This window comes from Cardiocondyla obscurior, linkage group LG12, assembly GCF_019399895.1.
Source record: "Cardiocondyla obscurior isolate alpha-2009 linkage group LG12, Cobs3.1, whole genome shotgun sequence".
Lineage (NCBI taxonomy): Eukaryota > Metazoa > Arthropoda > Insecta > Hymenoptera > Formicidae > Cardiocondyla > Cardiocondyla obscurior.
In genome coordinates this window covers 5,416,537-5,435,786 of record NC_091875.1, presented here as the reverse complement: position 1 = coordinate 5,435,786, position 19,250 = coordinate 5,416,537, and the positions used below count along the sequence as shown (strand labels likewise).

The 19,250-nt window shown below is 48.2% G+C and overlaps 1 protein-coding gene across 1 annotated transcript in view; it reads left to right on the top strand.

Annotated features, from left to right (window-relative positions):
• The window catches only part of Ipk1 (Inositol phosphate kinase 1), a 71,520-nt gene that overhangs the window by 18,852 nt on the left and 33,418 nt on the right, over positions 1 to 19,250 (top strand). Inside the window, exon 2 of the mRNA XM_070664364.1 lies at positions 9,062 to 9,114. The gene's annotated coding sequence lies outside the window, so the exon portion shown is untranslated. The remainder of the gene's footprint in view (positions 1 to 9,061; positions 9,115 to 19,250) is intronic.

Below are 19,250 nucleotides of genomic sequence, written 5' to 3'. Positions count from 1 at the left end.
GACGCGGAAAAAAAAGTCGTTTCCTACCGAGATTAGCTGGCTGCTCACGCATCCGCGGCAATACTTTGCAAGTGCGAAATTGCAGCGGACTAAAACTGCCGTTAGGTTAATGGTTATTGTGATCATTTTGTTTTTCAAACTCGCGTTTTTTTTAATTATTAGAAGTTCACGGAAGGTATATGTACAATGGAGAGGCGCAGTTCGGATGGCGATATTGGCAAGTCGTTCCATTTACAAAATTGAAAGCACCTACGCCAGAAAAATATTCACCTCGAAGTAAAACGTATTTTTATTTTTTTACAAGTGGTCGAAGACTCGCATATTTAGACTTTTTTTTTTATTGTAATTTAAATTAACATTAATGTGAAATTTAACCGGGGAGACTACACCATGGATATTCTTATAAACACCGATTTGTATTCAGTAGCTCTATCTAAAACGAGCATGGTAATGCTTTTAATACCATTCGATTTAAATCGGCTTCGTTGAAGGCGTCCTCAGGCGAAGCATATTAACAGATCATCATCATCATCATCTTCGTCTTCCGCTTTTTGTTTGCGTGGGAACTCGAATGACTATTTATCTAAACTAATTGTAAGCATAACTCGACTGTCGGCTGCTACTCGAGAAATAGCCACACGCGAACGTCTTTTACTCTCTAATATTTGTAAATTTCGCTGCAATACGCGTCTCGCTTTTCCCCGAGGAAAGTACTTTTACGCAATACGCACGAGCAGCCGTAATCGTAGACCCCCGCGGGCAAAAATTTTGTCCCGACAATGCGCACGTAAATTCGGATGCGGTTTGGTTGGCGAAGCGCCGGTTTTCACCTCGGGATTGCCACACGTCGCGCCTCGCCTTGAAACGTCATCGTTTTTAAGCGGCCGGGAGTCCGGCCACGTACGTATCACGCGGCGCTTTAATATTCAGCGTGAATTCGGCGGATTTTCTCGGAGGCGCCTTTGACATTTCATTGACTGCTGAATATAAATCGGCGTTGTCCGGCCGATTAGATGGTCTCGCTCGTTAACGCTCCGAGCGACCGGCGGCGCGCCTCGCGCAGAAAAAAAAAATCATTGTAAAGCGAAGAAACGACGCGGTCGTGCCGGGTGAAAGCAGAAACAAGCGAGAGGTCCGCTCCAGTTCCTCTGCCCACGCTCCGGACCGCCGCAAAATCGAATCGCATTTAGGCGCGATATCCAATCGCGTCACGTCTAATCAAGGAGACTGTTCCTATCCGGTGCTTTATACGAGCCGCGCGTTTATGGAATTTTTTCCTAAGCAGTCGCTACGCACTTTCTTCTCGCGGGGGGAGGGAAGGGGGAGAATCGTCACGATCGAAATTAATCACGCGACGCTCGGCTTATCTTCAATTTCGATCTGGATTAAAGCCGCTCTTTCGTATCCGCTCTTCAAATTTACTTTTTTTTTTTTCCTCCGATAAGCTATCCGCTGATAAAACACAGGCGCATCATTTTTACGCTGGCCGTGATCGAACGCGATCGCCTTCTAACAAAGCCGTTTTTTAGCGCTAACGTAAGCATAAAAATTATCGCCTGAGCGCACAGTTACTGACCTAGCTAAATATTTCTGGCACAAGCGACGAGAAGGAGAGATAGTGAGAGGGAGGAGGAAAGAACGAGATATTTATGTCGTCGCTCGTGGGGGCTGTGTTATTTTATTTTGTAATTTCTCCCGGGCCTTCTTCTATAACCTCTCTTTCTTTTTTTTCTTCCTCTCTCTCCCTGGCCGATCCATGGCTGACGCGTTATGCGTCTCGATGACGAAGCGCAGCGAAATACGTTTACGAAGCTAAACGTAAAATTTCACGCGCAGGTATGCAATCGACGGCATAATTTGGCCTCCTTACTCTGTCGAAATAATTTACGACGCGATTGGCTCCGCTGTTTGCTCTTGTAATCATTTCCATTCATTCAATTATCCGCGACACCGCGCTTAGCGAAAGGTAATCATACTACAGTACGAAATTGTGGAAAGCTCGTCGACGAGGAGGGTATAAAGGGAAAAAAAAATCACTCGGCTCAAATAATATTGCGATGTATTTAATATTATTTAAAAATCGTTCACAAGTAAACGCCGTTTGTTCGACGACGGCTCGGACGAATAGTTTATTCCTTTCATTAATCTTTAACAATCTATACACAATGAAAAGGAACGAAAAGAAGAATCCATTGTAGGGAAGAGACGCAATTTTTTGGAGAGAACTTGGTATTCTTCACGGATCTTCGTTCTTCGTCCTTTGTCCCATCTCCCTTTTCGGTGCAAGGTTCGTTTTACTCCAGCAAAAAGCGTCTGGGGCTCTTTCCCCCTCCCCTTCCTCTTCCCCCGTCTTTCGGAATGCGTCAGCTAAGTCCAACCCAAACACGCTGCAACATGTTGGACCTGCTCAGCCTTCTCTATACCGTTTACTTAAGTATACGCCAGTTCGGGTCACGGTCTCGCTTGTAGATCCGCACCGTCCGTACCAGTCTCTTTCCCATTGTGAAGCACGATCTCGGCCGTTTCGTCGTAATCTTCGTCGTGAAAGGTTATCACACGATCGCATTGTGTTCGCATTTTGCGCCCGGAACAATCGAGGCTCTTCCCTCCGTGAGAGGAAAGCGTGCGGCGAAACTGACTGGATATTGCGAATACGTTCGTCCGCTCTCTCGCTTTTTAATTAAGTTAAACGTTGCTACGAAATCGAGGCTTTGTTTGCCAAGCGGCATCCGAGGGGGGGAGGTCCACTCGAATGAAAGAAAAGATGGAAAAGGAGACCGAGAAAAATGAGTCATAATACATGAAGCAGGGATCCAGCGCGAAGTTTTTAGCACCGATCTCCCGGAAGTCGCCTCCTCGGCTATCCGTACATCTTTCGTATATATCACAATGGCATTCCTCTCCGCTGCGCGATCGAGATGTTCTATTTTCAATTCTCTCTTTAACTCGCGTGCTCGCTGTAAAGGCGAGCGGGAGGAAATACTGCTCGGGCAAAACTCAGCGTTGGGAAAAATAAAACGCTGCCCTCACAATCCCGCCGTGCAAAGAAATATAGAATAAGAGGACCTCAGAGGAATTTGCTAATTTAAGTTCCTTAGTTCGCCGCCCGCGCACTTTACGATATGAAAATTCACGCCGGATTAACGAAGAAAGCGTTGTCCGGCGCGCGGGTACGCCACCCTCGACAGATGTTTCTCGAGAGCGCGACAACGAGGCGTCACGGGGATTCCTTGCTGTTCGGCCTTCACACGTCCTTCTCTTTGTTCACCACCGGAAATCGCGCACCTTTTTCACGACCAATCGAAGATTCCTTTATCAAATTCTCGATTATTTCGAAAGGAGGGATATTTTTTTCTTTCATTTTTGCGTTTAATTGTCGAATCCTTTCGCTAATTCCGGCTCGTGATTTTTCGGCGTGATGGTAACTTTTGCATTTACTAAACGTAATTTGCGTCATGCATCTATGTTTTCTCGTGTATCCATTGCGTGGCTCTATTTGTCCCGAGTGCTGTTCCCCAATTCAATAAATCTTCCTTGTTCTCTCTTTCTCTTTCTCCCTTTCTTGTTCTTGCTCTTTCTCTCTCTCTATTTCTCCCTCGCTCGTTCGTTCTTGTAACCGTGACCAGACCAGAACGACGCGCAAAGGCAGGAAATTGGAAATGCAAACGTTGCAAGGAGCTGACGACACGAGCCGGGAAATTGATGTTTCTCGAATCCTCGTGCCACCACGGTCCTAACTTTACCTGCCAGGATTCGAAACGCTGTCGATCCATCGCTTCGGCTAGCCGGAAGTGAAATCCTCTTCAAGTGCACTTCCTCTTCCCTTCCACTTCGACTGTATCCCGGAATGACTTCGTTATTGGAACGGCGAATTTGATTAAGGACGTCGGTACTCTTCATCGTGACCGGGGGATTCCTCCTTTCTTCTGTGCGGATCAATCTACCTTTCTCGTGCATTCAAATCGCACATTCCGTATTCTCGTTCCTTTCTATCGCACGTCTCTTTCGTCGACGAGACATTTTTACTTCTGGCGGTGCCGTGCACTTCGAAATATATATTTCAACCAAAAGAAAAAAAAAGCAAAATTTAATTGTATTATAAAAACGTATACATCTCGCGCACGATACTTAACTTTAAACGCATCACGTCAGCCTACTATAGCAAACAAAATCTCTACCTTGCGAGCAAAGTGGACTTGGTTAGATTTTCGTTGAATTAATTTCTTTTACTTTTTATTTATATAAGACTGGCAACCCGCATGTATATTTGACTTTGAAATGAGATAATAATTAGCACAGAAACGTAGTTTTAATTTGCGTTACGCGCGCTAATATGGAACTTTAATTCACGTTGCGTTGAATTAAGTGGAATTTTCACGGTACGAAAGGGTTAATTGCCGGCTTTCCGTTATGAATTTTCCGTGTCGAGTCGAAAGCGATCGTTCTTCCTCGCATTTCTCCCGAGATAGCGAGGGAAAGAGAGAGAGAGGAAAATACCGTCGTTTTAACTGCGAGTTACCGCGAGCTTTGACGCTAATGACCGTCTAAGTAGATTTAAACGTATCCCGCCGTTACGTGTTCCACCGCGCCGCACATCGCGGACGCGTTTTTTGCAACCGTCGCGCCGCGATAAATGCCGCTTCCACATATAGCGCATATCAGAAGACAAATAATCGCGGCGGCCCAGAGATCGCAATAAAAATTCCGAACGTACATTCCTCGGGAATACGCGCCGCGTTGCTTTCAATTCACCTCGCCGATGCGCAGGAAAAATCATACTGTCGCGAACATCGTTGCGCCAAAGGGCGCGGCGTCCAAGGCACCGATCTCTCCCGTCCGAAACGCTACAACGGGTGGACGAGACGCGGACCAACCCTCCCGGACAACCCGTTTGCGGACAAACCTGCTTCGTTTCTTGGCGTTCTCGCCGCGCGGCACCTTCCTCGGGTCAAAACAGATTTTACTCTCGCGCAAAGCAGACGCGTGCATTAACTTTCATCGCGGCCTTTGCAGCTCCGCGTTCGCGAACGCTTTCGGTCGGATTTTTAATTCGACAAACATCGCCGCTATCGACACGTCACTCGACATGTGCGTCGTCGGTGTCAAACAAACATGGCGATAAAGCCACGGTGTGTTTTCCGTGATAATAAATTTGTGAAGAAACGCGAAGAGGAGATACATTTGATCTCTTCGCGGCGGTGGCATGTTGAAAGAAACGCCTTGACGCGTATGAAAAGAAGAAAAAAAAAAAATTTAGAGATAGCGCACGATAAGAGCATCCTGCATTCGCGAGCGCGGTTCGGCGGAATTTGGAACGAGATGCCTCGGCGAAAGCTGCCGGGATCAACTTTTAATGGCAGCCTCGGTGAAGAGCGAGTACGCGCATCCGGGCGAAGTTTGTAAATTATGAAATCGACCGTCGCCCTTTCTCCGGCGTGTGTACGTAAAAGGAAACGAATCGGCACGTCGCAACGCGTGTAACCCAAATCAATTCGAGACGATAAGCGTACATCGGTGCTCGGTTATTATCGTTATCGCGGCATGTTTTCAGATTTCCGAGTCGATTGTTGCCCGCCGGCGAATCTTTTTACCGTACACAAGCGTGCCGCCGCGATCACGCTATTGCGTGCGTCCGCACTTGCGTCGCGCGCATACTGCACGTGCACACGCATCGCGGCGACGTGCGCGGTCTATAGACTTGTACACATTTCTCGTATCTCGTCTCGTCTCGTCTCGTCTTGCCATGTTGTTTTCGCCGAGGGGGCAGATCTCGACTACGTCATAAGCGTCTATTTATACTCCACGGCGGCATTACACGTATACACGGTGTCCCGCTCGTTCGCATTAGCAGCCTGACTTTCGAGGCTCGCGGCCGATCGACGAAAGTATAAGATAGTACCGAGATGTACGATACGTGTGTTGTTTTGCGGAGAAAAGTCGCTGAAAACTCGGTGCGCGAACACGAGGGAAACGTATGTCATCTTTTCAGTATTTGCGGTGCGAGATACGAGATGAAAGCGGAGACGAACCGAGTCGCTGCCGGATAAATTTAATGATCGACGATAATAAGCAGATAAATTATCGAGTAAGGAGAGCCGTAAAGAAAGCGCAATAATGATTGCGACGTGTAATTTGGAGATCGCAATTTATGGAGGGACTTTCGCGCGCGACAGGCGCCACTCTGTATACGCGGTTTTCGTCGTGAATGAACTCGGCCGGATCTTCGCCGCGCCGCCTCGCCGTGCGTGTATGTACATACACCGCCGTCGACGCCGACGGAATTTCCGTCGCCGTGTTCGCGATCCGCCACGAGTCCCCGACGTGTTTACAACGAAATTGTATCGAGCACCCGGCGGGGAAAATTCGTGCGACGTGCGAAGGGAAACGCGACGACGCGCCGATATTGATTCGGACGGTTCTGCGTTTAAGGCGGCCCGGGACAAAGGACTCGCCGCGGAGCGGCGACGAGCCACGCGTGCACAGGTATTCCGGGGTGAATCAACGTCGTTTCCCGGTCGGAAGAGTTCCACGTCGAGGAGCGGAACGAGCGCGATCCGGTTAGGTACATTAACGCGAGCCATATTCGGGCTCTCGACGTCGCGCAGCGTGTCAGGCTCTGTCATCACTCCGGGGCCTGCAATCTGCGTGAATTACGCGCCACGCAGATTACAGGCGTGCGTCGAGAGACGGGCGGACATTTATGCCGGCGTATATGGCAGTCGGAGCCGAGCGAAAGCTCATTTTCGCTCGATGAGCGAGGCAGCTGCAGTAAATTCGTGATAATTTAGAAAACCGCGCGTTATCTTGTTCTTGCGCGGCTCAAATGTAGCCAACTTTTTTTTTTTTTTTTCTTTCTTATTTTTTTGCTCTCCTTTCCGTTGTGGGGCAGTCCGCTTCATCTTGTCTAGCGTTTCCTCAGGAAACGGTGCAAAACCTCTACCGATGCACGACACGATCTGACATTCACCGCCATCATTTACGTTAACGACCGCGAAAGAAGTCCCCACATTTGCCGTAATATATATCTATCCGTTAATGGGTGAAGCTGTCTTCTCTCCGCGGAAAGGTCTTTTGTTCTACTTATGCCATTAACCATAAAGAACGGTCGTGAGTCGTAATTAAATGAAACTAACGGTGCATTATTTAAAAGTGCATAGCAAACGGACAATGTAACATCGCGACGGCGCGCGCGATACAGCTTCAATTTACTGTTAATTATGGGAGCTCTTAATTATGAGAATAATATCGCGAAAAAAAAAAAAGGGGGTCGTTGACGCGAGCGCGCGTTTCTCACGGTTGACGTTGTTTAAGGTGTCACTAATGCGCACAATAGTTTCTTTTTACACGCATTCGTGCAAAAGTAATTCGCGACACTTCGACGCTAGGTAATTAGAATGATTAAGGTCGAAGAAGTTAATCCTTACTTATGCAACCTCACGCGGAGCGTTTGTCTCACGTCGGTAGAGAAATCCGCGGCATATCGCGCCGACAATAAAATCGCTAATCCGCCGATAAACGCATTTGAATCGGGGCCAACTATTTATAATTCCGCCGAGATGCCTCCAGCTGAGCTATAGCCACGTACGACATTGTATATCCGCGCGATCGATCAACATCCACGTATGTATATGTACGTAACGCCGCAAAATGCGACATACAATTTCTTTTTTTTTTATTTTTCGCTTAAGCCTCCCGGCTTGGCACGTTTATACATAATATTTTATTCAAGCGCTCGAGTAATTGAATCTGTTTTGTATAGCAATTGGTAATTACAACACGTATTGTGACGTAATATTTACGCAACTCAAATACCGAGGGTCTCGTAAACGAGCTTGCAACGGTAATAATAATAATAATAAGGATAATAACGGAATATTTAATTGCTGCTCGTTAATTATGCAATTTTCACCGTATCAAAATTGCTAATTATCTCTTTTGGTTTTTCTCTTCGCTCTTTATTAGTTTACCGGTTCCTCTGGCAACTAAATCGTGTAGATGTGTGTTACACGCACGTATGTGTTCGCGCGTAGCAAACGACTATGAAATAACTAAATAGCCTGAAGCGAAAAATTTGCAGATGAAAGGAGCCGAGCAATTGGTATAAAAGTCATCTATCTTTAGAAACTTTATTTCGGGCTTCTCCTTCGTGCTCATAATGGCGATCAGCTGCGAAAACGCCACGACCGGCGATGCTTCCGCCGTCGTATGTTTTCGCATCTCGGGGAGGAAAAGCGCGTATACACGTGTATGAGTCATGAAATTATGCGGTGAAACTGATCGATTTTTCAGACAATCGAACGGATGCGAATTACAATTTCAAAATCGTCGTTAAAATGCATGAGCTTTCGCGACGACGGTGACGACGAGAATACCGTCGATCTGAGAAAAAGGGTAGAAAGAACTTGAAAAAAAAAAATTTTTTTTTACTAAAAGAATTCATAAAATAATAATTGTACGAAAAATCGTACTTGTGACGTCTGCGTATTTCATTATGCAACGCGATCGCTTATGTTTTCGGAGTCGGTATCAGAAACGCAGTTTATATTTTTCTCATTTGTTGTTGTCACGAAATATAAATTGATAATCGCGGCCGCTCGTACGATTTAATCAAACCGCGGCGGAGTCGCTTTCAATCAGCATTATTTTAAGACAAGCGCAGATAATCGAAGTCGAAAAATCGCGGCGAGGAGCGGGTCGAAATTTAAATAGCAGCCGTCCTTCGTTCGCTCCTTAGCGCCTCGCAGCCATAAACGGCGCGAATTCCTGCCGATCGATTTCCTTTCTATGCCAACTGCGGAATTGCGATTACAGTTTTTTTCCGTCGATGAAAGTATAATGCGCGCCAATGTAGTCTCACGCGAGATTCGGCCGCGCGGCTGTCAGCCGTGAGACTGTATTGATGTATACTCGCTCGCTTCCATGATAACGCAAATAGCCGTAGATTTGCGTTGTAATTTTAACGCGACGTGCAAATTGACGCCGCGGTTCAATGCGCCTTTATTAAAGTTACTCGAGTCAAAAGTAGCGAAATGTGTAGTTAAAGATAAAATTTTGTTTGCAGAATAGTCTGGCGGAGCACCACTCGTCCCTGACCAAGACAGGCACTTGCTGCGGGTGAGTTTTTTATTTTGTATTAATTCTTTGTTACGATGAGAATGTTTTGTGACGTAACAGAAATCGAGTGTGTATTTTATTTTAATTTTTTTTTCTTCGCTATTAAAATGAGCTCGCGAAAACAGGCTTGAAGACATTTAGAGATCTGTTTGTTCAGAGATGCTGCGTAGAATCTCTTTGAAATACAAAACAGCGTTTGGGTGGGAATTAAAAAAAAAAAGAAAGAAAAAAACATAGATACGTAACGGTTATCAGTGTTGATTAAGAATCGTAGGGGCCTCGACTCGTTATTTAAGAATTAAACGCTACTTATATGATATAATGGATATCATTTATCTTTACAAAAAGTGTACGGGGCACGCACGAGGCGTAGAAAACGATACGAGAAAGGATTTCATTGATGTCGCAGAATAGCTACTGCGCTGCAAACGGTTACGTAAACCCACGGTGAAATTAAAGGGAGAACGGAAGCTGTAAATAACGTCCGCAGAAACTGCCGATATCTATTACGTTACAATTCGCCGATATAGCTCGACACGACAATACGCGATATAAATAATATCGGGGCGCGGAATTATCACGAGAGCTCGCCACGTGCGGGTGATACGTGCGTCCGCCACGTGCGGCTGCTGTACGAAGTACGTGATCACGTTGCACCGTCCACGGCGTTGGTATTAGTGACGAAGAAAAAGCGGAGAAGAAATTTTTCCGACGAAATCGATAAGCACGTGGTGGGCGCGCGAGGGAGGCCTTCGCCGGTCTCCGCAAATAGACGGGACGAATTTTTTTGTCGGAGTCGGGCGAATAAATACACGCCGTTAAAATCGCATATCCACAAATACTTCTCCGGGGGCTAACGCCTCGGCGAGCGCGATAATGCAACGCGAAGTGACGTCGGGTTCAGATAGCGCCGAGATTACGGGGTGTCGGCCGATATCCCCGTTCGAAGACCGAGCGATTTGATTCTCTCGTGCCGAGCGAGCAAAATAAATTTCGATAATGCGTAATCGCGCGGGGAAATGCGCCTGGGTTTTTTTTTCTATTTTTTTTTTTTCTTTTTCTTTTTCTTTTTCTTGACCGCGGGCACGATCTCGATATCGCAATCTTTCGTACGTCGAATATATCGTACGGGTATCCCCTATTTACGCTCCGAGCTTACGCATTGAAATTTTTTCTCCCCGGGCGAAGTGGGGTGAGAAAAACGGTGCGCGGCCAAGCCCCGAAGGCTTTCTGCTCCGCGTGACGATGAAACCCACGAAATTGCGGGGAACCTGACGAATCCTGATCTCGACGCGAAGCGGTGGAACGAGAATGCTCGTTTCGAGCGAGAGAAGCACTCGGGGTCCGATTCCCACCCTCTCTCTGTTGTTCTTTCCCCCATGCCTCTCGCCCGCTCGCTCGCTCGCTCGAGGAATCGAGCGGAGAAAAACGTTTCTACGAACGAATCTTCGGCCCTCGAGGCGCAACGCATTTTTCGAGATAGATGCTGCTCGCGTTTCATTCCTCGAGACTCGTTTAATCGGCGATTTCAGCTTCGAGGGATTGGTTCGAATGAACATTTTTTTTTCTTCTCCTCTCCGTTTGAAATTTTGGAATTGGTTACCCGCGAATTGAAGGCAATTTGTAAAAACCGTATCTTTAATAAACCATTAATCACGATCATATTCCTGCCGCCCGTCACAGCAAACGATCGATGCCGCGCTGAATAATTCCACGCCCGACCCCGCTTGTCGTTCGTGTCCGACGCGATCGACCGCGCCGTCGTCGTCCTCGCGAGTTTTTCTTTCGCGAAATGACTTCGGCCTGCTTCCGCCATCGCGATGCGCGATTGAAACGACAGACGGCGAGAGGAAGGCACCGGGGCCGTGGGAAAAGCGGTAAAATGCTTCGGTAGCGCCCGGTGCGGACTCGCGGAACCTTTTACACCAAGTTCGTCGACCGGCGCGTTGCGCTCAACGATCGCGCCGTTTTTCTCGCTTCTTTCTTCCCCTCGTCGCTTCGCGCGATCGAGAAGGTTCACTCGCGATCCTGACGCTCGGCAAAATCGCGGGGACGCTTTTAAACTGCAAGCAATTCGCGACGCTTTATTTGCAGCATTCTTAAAGCCGGCCGCGTCATCGCGAATCGCGTGCCCGATGCAACGATTTAATTTGCTCACGGAGAACTTCGCTGATAAATAGACTGTCGCGGCCGTAATACTGGCCGAGCCGGTATCGTGTCACGGCGCTTCTTACTGACCGTACACGCTGTCGACTTTGTTTACAGGTAAACGAGCGAACAACAAATTGACGGTGGTCGTTTTTCTCGCGCGTCAACGGGATAGTCTGTTGCGTCGTCGTCGTCATTTTTTTTTTCTCCCTTTTTTTTCGAGCATTCGTTTAAAAATACCTTCTTCGGAGCGGAGATTGAATCCGCAGCAGCGCGACAGGCCTGTCCGCCATAAAATAAACACGTGACGCAAATGAGGCGGCGGGAAGGGTTCGCAATAGGTCACGGGCTCACGTGGGGTGTGAATGGCGAATTATTAATAATAAAAATTGATTGCTTCGAACGAGAGCTCGTTCCAGCCAATCTCCGCGGATGACATAATCGAATCCTCGAAACGCTAATCGAACGATCTCGCGGCACGGGATTTCGTCCGCGGACGCCGTGACGCTGGACGGAAATATCGTCTCCCACCGATAATGCGACGTGAAATTTTCTTCTTCATTATTCAGCGACGTCAAATCACGTGTCTCGAGAGCGCTTCGAGCACGGTGTGCACGCACGAAAATTGAATTTCTAGTTTCATGAAATATTAACGTCCACGGTGCGCTTCTCGTTGCGATTTTTAGCTTATCTCTCGATTTCAATCATTTAAACCAAACATATATATAGATACGGCTTGTAAGTGTTGCAATTAAGTCTTTTTTTTTCCTTATTATAGAAGTATTTTTATTCTCTTTTCCTTGTCGCATATACATATCTGTTTACATAAATCATTATCATATAACCGAGACTGTGGCTTGCAATCGACCAATAAAAAAGTTTCTTCTTCTTACAAAGTTCTCGACATGCCTTGGCGCGTAAAAGAAGTAGGTTAATTATTTTTTATCTTAAAGACTGTCACTCCGATCGATCGCGCTCGTGAAGTCGTGGAAATTTTTATACTACCGTTGCGAACCGCCGTCGAGCGACGGAAACTTTTCGTTCCGCTCGCCGTAATTTCTGTCGCGCGAAATAAATACTTGCGTGTCCTCGGCATCGGTACCGCACAAATAGAAGTGCCCGTGGTTTTCCGCGCGCAGCGGAAGTTCGCGCAATTGACCGTTCCACGGGGGTATTTTATCCCGATGTCACATTGCGTCAATTCGTCTTTTTCTTGAAACGTATATAATTTTATATTTATTACGAACGGACCGCCGTGCCTGTCGCTCATTTCGCACGTCCGCGAGATCTTTTTCGTCTCTAATGAATCGAATATTTCCATTTTCACGTTTAGAGCGAGGCGTAGGGACGCGAAGGGAAGAGTTATTGTCCGCGCGTATGACTGACAGCCAACGCGCGTGGCTCGCTCTCGAACTCGTTAAAAGGCGAACGTTAAATCTTCGTATCGTCGCCTTCGCTTCGAACGAATACGAGCCAAGGCTGAAGCAATATAACGGCAACCGGTGCGCCCCGGGAACGATGATTTGTCTCCTCCTGGTAGCCTTAAGAGCTTTCGTACGAGTTTGAAATCATCGCTCTGCTCTACCCGCTTATTACTTTAAATATCGCCGGCGTATCGTTGTACTTTTGCGGATTACGCTATTATGTACCGTTCGTGTCCCTCGGATAGAGGATAATTCGCATCTGCGTACGGCCCGTGCGTATAAGCTTCGTATATATTTTGCCTGTAATTTATTACTTAGTCCCCTTACAATCGGATACAATGACCATTGTCCAATTATGAGGAAAAAGAGAGAGAGAGAGAGAGAGACGCGAGATTTATCATCTTCTCCGCGAAAGAATTCCTTGGAATAAAAATACACACGAATTCATTTTACAAGGAGAGATAATTAGAAAATGGGCTCTTGCGACATCGTCAAGTACCGATTCGACTCGCTCACGTTGTTGCAACACTTTTAATACTCGTCAAGAGCGGATTATTATCACCGTTATCCATCCTGATAACGGGGCCTCGTCCTCTCGGGCACAGCGCGCTGGCGGTAATTTTTTTTTTCTTCTTTTTCTTTTTATTTATTCTTTCCTTCGAAGAACGAGCGCGTTCTCCCGTGCTCTCTGGCCTCTTCTAATTCATCACGCGCTCGAAATTTTGCAGGCGGGAATTAATTTTTCTTTCGCACCTGGATATATTCGACAGAACACGCAAGACGCGCCGTTTCTTTGATTTCAGCAGATTCTCAGAAAAAAAAAAAGAAAATTTTTGCGTGCCGAAAGGGACGACGCGTGACGTAATTAAAAATCACGAGATAAAGCCGAGAAAAAAATGTTAATTGGAGAAAAAGCAGAGCGGTGTCTATCTCTTCAGATCTTTGGAAAACCTACAGACCGGAATAATTACAGGCGCGATTAAAACGCGTTTTCCTTGCGCGCGTACGCGTGCGGAGTGATCGAAAAGAAGATGTTCGGGGACTCCGGGTCGCTGTCAAGTCCCTTGATGACAGGCCGGCGATAGGCCTGGCGTATATCGTCATTATCTTCCAACTGTCGCGTGGAAATGAAACGAGACGACGCAACTTTCTCAGAGTTTACGGCTCGCGGCGGTTCGCTCACCGCTATTTCGACCCGAGCGTATAAACCGCCGGGAGAGAAAGTCGCGTAGCGCACGTCTACGATTCCGCGGGACACTCGATTAGTCCTCGCGTTTTAGCCGATTGTATCGAGCAGCGCCTCGATATCGCGAGGCGAGCGCCCGTCGAATGGAAACGGACGATTAATTTTGTCGTACAGGCTCTCGGGATCGAAACGTCGCGCTGATCGAAATGCACACGCTCGCCGGACTACGTTTTCTATAATTGGCAGCCGGCAGCATTCTGCTCTCCTCGTATTTTATACTCCCCGTCGCGGTTCTTTCATTCCCGTCGTCTACGTTTATATTTGGCCGCGTCCTTTTACGAAGATACGATTTTATAACACGTACACGAGTCTCGTAAATAAATTATACCCAAGTTCATTAGACCGTTTCGCACTTAATTTAAAAATCTCGAGCGCATCCGTCCACTCGTTAACGAAAATAAATGCATAGCTGCCGCGCGCGCGGAAAAAAAAAGAGAGGGAAGGGGGAGAAAAAGAAATACTTCATACGATGCCAAGTCGCTACTTTTTTTTTCAGAACGACGGAGAGATTATATTGTTAAACCGGCCGTGCACCGGCGCCGGGCATTTATGATACGTCGCGGATGCAGTCACTCGCGATAAACGTCGCTCTTAAATTCATGTAAATGGAGATGAATACCTCTCGCCGGATAATTTTTTATCCCCGACCGAATTTTCCGACGAGCGATAGCGCGACGTACTGTTAATTCCCCGGTAAATGACGTTTACTTTGAGAGGCCGAATTCACGCCGAGCCGTGGCCGTGATCGAGAATGATTTATGACTCAAGTGGACAAGCTTCGTTTTTCCAATCGCGGTTTTGCGGATCGAAGGCCACTATTCGCAAAAAGGTGCGTCGTTATTTTCAGCGATCGGCAGAGTAGGCGCGGAGGAGGTGGAGAGAGAGAGAGAGAGAGAAAGAGAGAGGCCAGAAGGAAGCAAGGGATTTATGATCGAACAGGCGTCCGATTCATTATTGCAAAGTTTGCGATATCGGCGGTCGTAGACTTTACACTGCGAATACGTGACGGCGACTGAGCATCGTTTGCGATTGGAGCTCGGAGGGAAGGGGAAGTTAAAAAAAAAAAAAAAGTAGAACGACGAGTTTCCTTCGTTGATAGTTGCGGAGAGAAAGAGAGATAGGGGAGCGGGGATGGGTGAGAAAGAGAGAGGTGAGGAGGACTGTGATCTCCGCCGAACAGTTATCCGGCCCTGATGCTGCGCTCGGTCTCTTTCCATCGGCGTTTGCGGTGACGACGGTCGCGGGAGATCCATTTTCGATCACCCGAGAGAGATCGAGATCTTGTTTTCTCTCGCGGCCCTCAATGCTCTTTGGCCTCTGACTCCGCGAATTCGTATTTTTTTTTCCTCTCTCGCTTGAGCGCGCCATCAATGACTGCGAGGAGCGAGGGAGATTTTACGAGCGAACTGCAACAATGTATCAAAAAGTTTGCAATCTTCGATGTGATATGAGTTTCGAGCGATGAGGACGAAGGCGAGGTTGTTTACAAAGCAATCGTTTCGTAATGTTCGTATCTTTACGCGACAGAAAAATATCTTCTTATTATTATTTTTCTTTTCTTTTCTTTTATTTTTTTTTATTTTTTTTTTTTTAATCTGAACGCGACACTTAACGATCGGTCCGGTTCAAATTAAGCAATCGCGTAGCGATTAAGAATCTCGCGAAAGGAGAGCAAACGAGAGCCAACCCGTTTATCTCCGATACGGCACCGATCGGACTTCGCTTTGATCGGAGCGGGCGTTCGTTGCGTGATAGAGGTTGAGCACCTCGCGATCTGCCGTTCAAAGAAAAGTAGGATGGTTCTACAAAACAGTTAGATGGCCCTGATGTTAGCAAATCAACTAGCCGGCCGTGTCTACGTTCGCATTCGCCGCGATATTGTATATACGGCTTTTCAGAAGATTTGAAGCGTTTCGCAATTTCGTCCATGCCATTCGTCACGCGCACAAAGCAGACAACTTTTACAAGGCAGCTCGCTTCTTCGCGCGTCCGCTCGGGTCAGCAAACGTTCACATCAAATCATTGCCATTCTATTAATAACGTACGTTTATACTTTCCGTTCTAATCGAATAATACTGCGATAATCGTCACGCGCGATGAAGATAGATCCGCCGCAAAAAAAAAAAAAAAAAAAAAAAAGAAGAAGAAGTTCTTTATACTTTCCCGCGACGTGCAGTCATGCCCGTGAAAATTTATTGCCGCTCTTGGATACACGGGCTAGCTTATCGTCTCGCTTTTCCACGTTTCGAGCGCCGCGCGCGAGCACGTCTGAGGAATCGAGATTCTCGTTTCCTCCGGGCTCGTCGATCTTTGGCCTCCGTCCGCGCTCCGCCTTCGCTTCGTGCCGCTTCTCGAAGCGGTTCTGATGCACGGCTTCAGATAAAGTTTCTAGGATATTCGAGAAACTCGCAGAGACAGCGCCGTCTTTCCCAGAGAGCGTCTACGACTTGCAAGTTCTCGCCGTCAAACGATATGTAGATATACCTTCCTCGCGTTTATCCTTATTCTTTATTTCACGAAGTTTCGAGTGATTTATTTTCAATTAAAAAATGAGAGACTTTTCGGGAATTATGACTTTCTGTACAAAGACAAGAACGGGAGCGTCTTTTACGAGGAGTCTGAAGAGTCCTCTCTCTCTTTCTCTCTCTCTCTCTCTTTTTTTATCACCGACATTTCCCGCACATGTGTTCCCCCACGTGTTTCGAATCGACGTATTTTCTCAAGACCGAGCGAAGCCGACGTCGGATGGCGTCGTCTAATTCTACGTTTCCTCGAGGGGCAGCGGTTTTCGGGGAAGAAAGTTCCAAATTAGACGCTCTCTCGGCCCGCTCGATTATACCGCGCGGTAACGCGAAATGGTTGCCACGAGCGTACGCTGTCTTTACGAGGGTAACCCTCGTAAAGCGAAGGAGCCACGGCGAGGCATGACGAAGAAGAAGGAGCTGCTCGAAGTTCCCGAGCCCGGTTTCGAGTTGCGCGAATCCTTTTGCGTCGTATCCTCTCGTCTTTTTCGTTTCGTGCGCGAACCTGTCTGGCGGCCGCTCGCGTCTGGAGCGTCTCTTATGTCATCGCTTCGAAGAGTCTTCTCAGCCCTCCGCGGGCGAGAGGCGGTCTAAGAACCAGGTTGAAGCGACGCGAGATAACACGCTCGAGGTGAAAAATAAGTCGGTCCCGCGAGATCGCGATTTGACTCGCCTAAGGATACGTATCAATATTTTCCTTTCCGTTCGTACATTTTTTTTTCTCGTCGCATCCGCGGTATAATTACCACGTTCCGGAGTGCTTTTTCTTCGGGCGACTCTTTCGCGGAAGGCCCTTCAATAGAGAGTCACGTCTCCTCTCTCCTTCTTTTTCTCGCGCTCGCGCGCGTGATTAACGTGACGTCTCCGATTTCTCGAGAGTTTCTCACGTCCTGACGAGAGACGTCCTACGGAGCGGATCGCTACTTTAAACAGGGGGGGGAAAGGGGGGGGAGCTATCGCCGTCGTGCAGCGGCTGCCGTGTGCGTGGCGAATGGGATCACGGCTGACGGATTTTCAAGCGGAACTCCTCGCGAGCAGAATGCAGAACGCGCGAGGTCCCCGAACCGGCCCTATTGATTTTAGAGAACCTTCTCGACACGGCGCGCAGAGCGAGCGGGAGAGAGACCGCCGGCAATTCCGAGCTACCCGCCGTTCCCCTCGTCAAGTTTTCGAGAAGGGTCACCCCGTAATTTGAATATACGGCACCCTTCTACGCGCTCGCAACCCCTCCCGGCCAATTGCACGTTCGGCATATTTTGTCCGTCGTGCTTGCGCAGCGCGCTCGTTCTCTCTTCGCATCGCGCCTGAAATACGCGAACGAGGTATTCCGCCGTGGCTATCATTATCGCGATTTCCGCGTGCCAAATCGCTCTCTTCAACGGCGGCAAAAAGCGCCGAAATTGAAGAGTTAATTTTATCGGGGAAACAACGCGCTCCTGCCAATCCTTAAATTTAATCAGAGATCTTGGTTTCGCTCCTTTCGCGCGTCGCAAATTGGAAACGGAAAACCGGTCAAGTGCGCCTGGGGTGTTAACGCGACGTGATAACGAATCGTTGTAGACGCGACTGACAAAGTCAATCGGTGCCGCGAGCGATGTCGCGTGGCCTTTGATCCGTGGTACGTAATATTTTCGCCGTTCCGACCGTCAGCGGCTTCCTTTGTGCGGGAAAACCGAGTTTCTCGATAGTTTGGCGGTTTAACTTCCCTCGGGGAAACTTTGAGCTCGTCGAGTTCCCGAGGAACGTAGGGCGGCTTCGTCGCGACGTAGCGCGGTCGGGATCGCCCTTCCACCGTCGGCGACAAACCGATTCTCGTCGCGAAAAAGGGCCGCGCGCCGGCGTGAATATCCCGGCGTAGGGAAATTCGCGCGTGGCTCGTGAATTTTCCACGGGGCCGACCCCACGATAATCCGGGCTTATCGATCGGCGCTCAGTTGCCAACTTGGCAGTGGCGAACTCCCGGAATTACGAGTGAAATGCTCCACATAGCGACGCGGTTGGCAAATCAGATCCGCCTTCATACCTTTGCGAAGAGTGGATACGTCGAATTCCGGCTCACCTTCCGGCGCGGGCCGGACTTTCGTAATTCGGCGGCGACAATGCGCCCGCGTCGAGCACGCGATTCCTTCCCTCCGAGCGCAGTTCTCCGACTCCGAGAGCTCGTCCCATGAGGCTGTTGTTCTAAATCTCAGATCTAGGTACAATGACTCTCCTAATATGTTTTTTTTTTTCCTTTATTTTTTTTCTAAACGCAAGCGTATCTATCGCGCGCACGCTACGATGTAGGGCGTACAAAGGAATCGAGACGCGAGCCAAAGAAATGATTTCCACGTCGGTCTTCCCTTCCATTTTGACGACTGAAGCGTTTCGAAGGGGGCACGGGGGCTCGCACGTCAAAGGGTTAAGGGAAGAGAGCACCGCGGGAACGGGGCCGGGGCTTTTTTTCCTTTCCCGTCCCTTTCCCCCCGCTGAGCTCGTTGTTCGAGTTTCAGGCTAAATCCCGGACGGAGTGGTTTTCATGACGCTTTACCCTGAGCGCTCGTCGTGTTGTCGGTCGTACGGCATTGTAGCCTACGCGCTTTCTAGCGGTCGGCGTTAGTTTCCTGCACGCTCGTTCCCTCGTTTGGGTTCGCCCTTAAAAACCCGTGGGGTTCAGTGGTGCTCACGAGGCCCGGGCTTACCCAAGCAATTAGAAGCGTGACGAAAGGCTGGCGGGGCGATTTTAATTTTCTCACTCTTGTTGCTCGCGCGTCGAAGGCAAACAAAGTATTCGCCTTGGCTTCGCGCCGGCAGCTT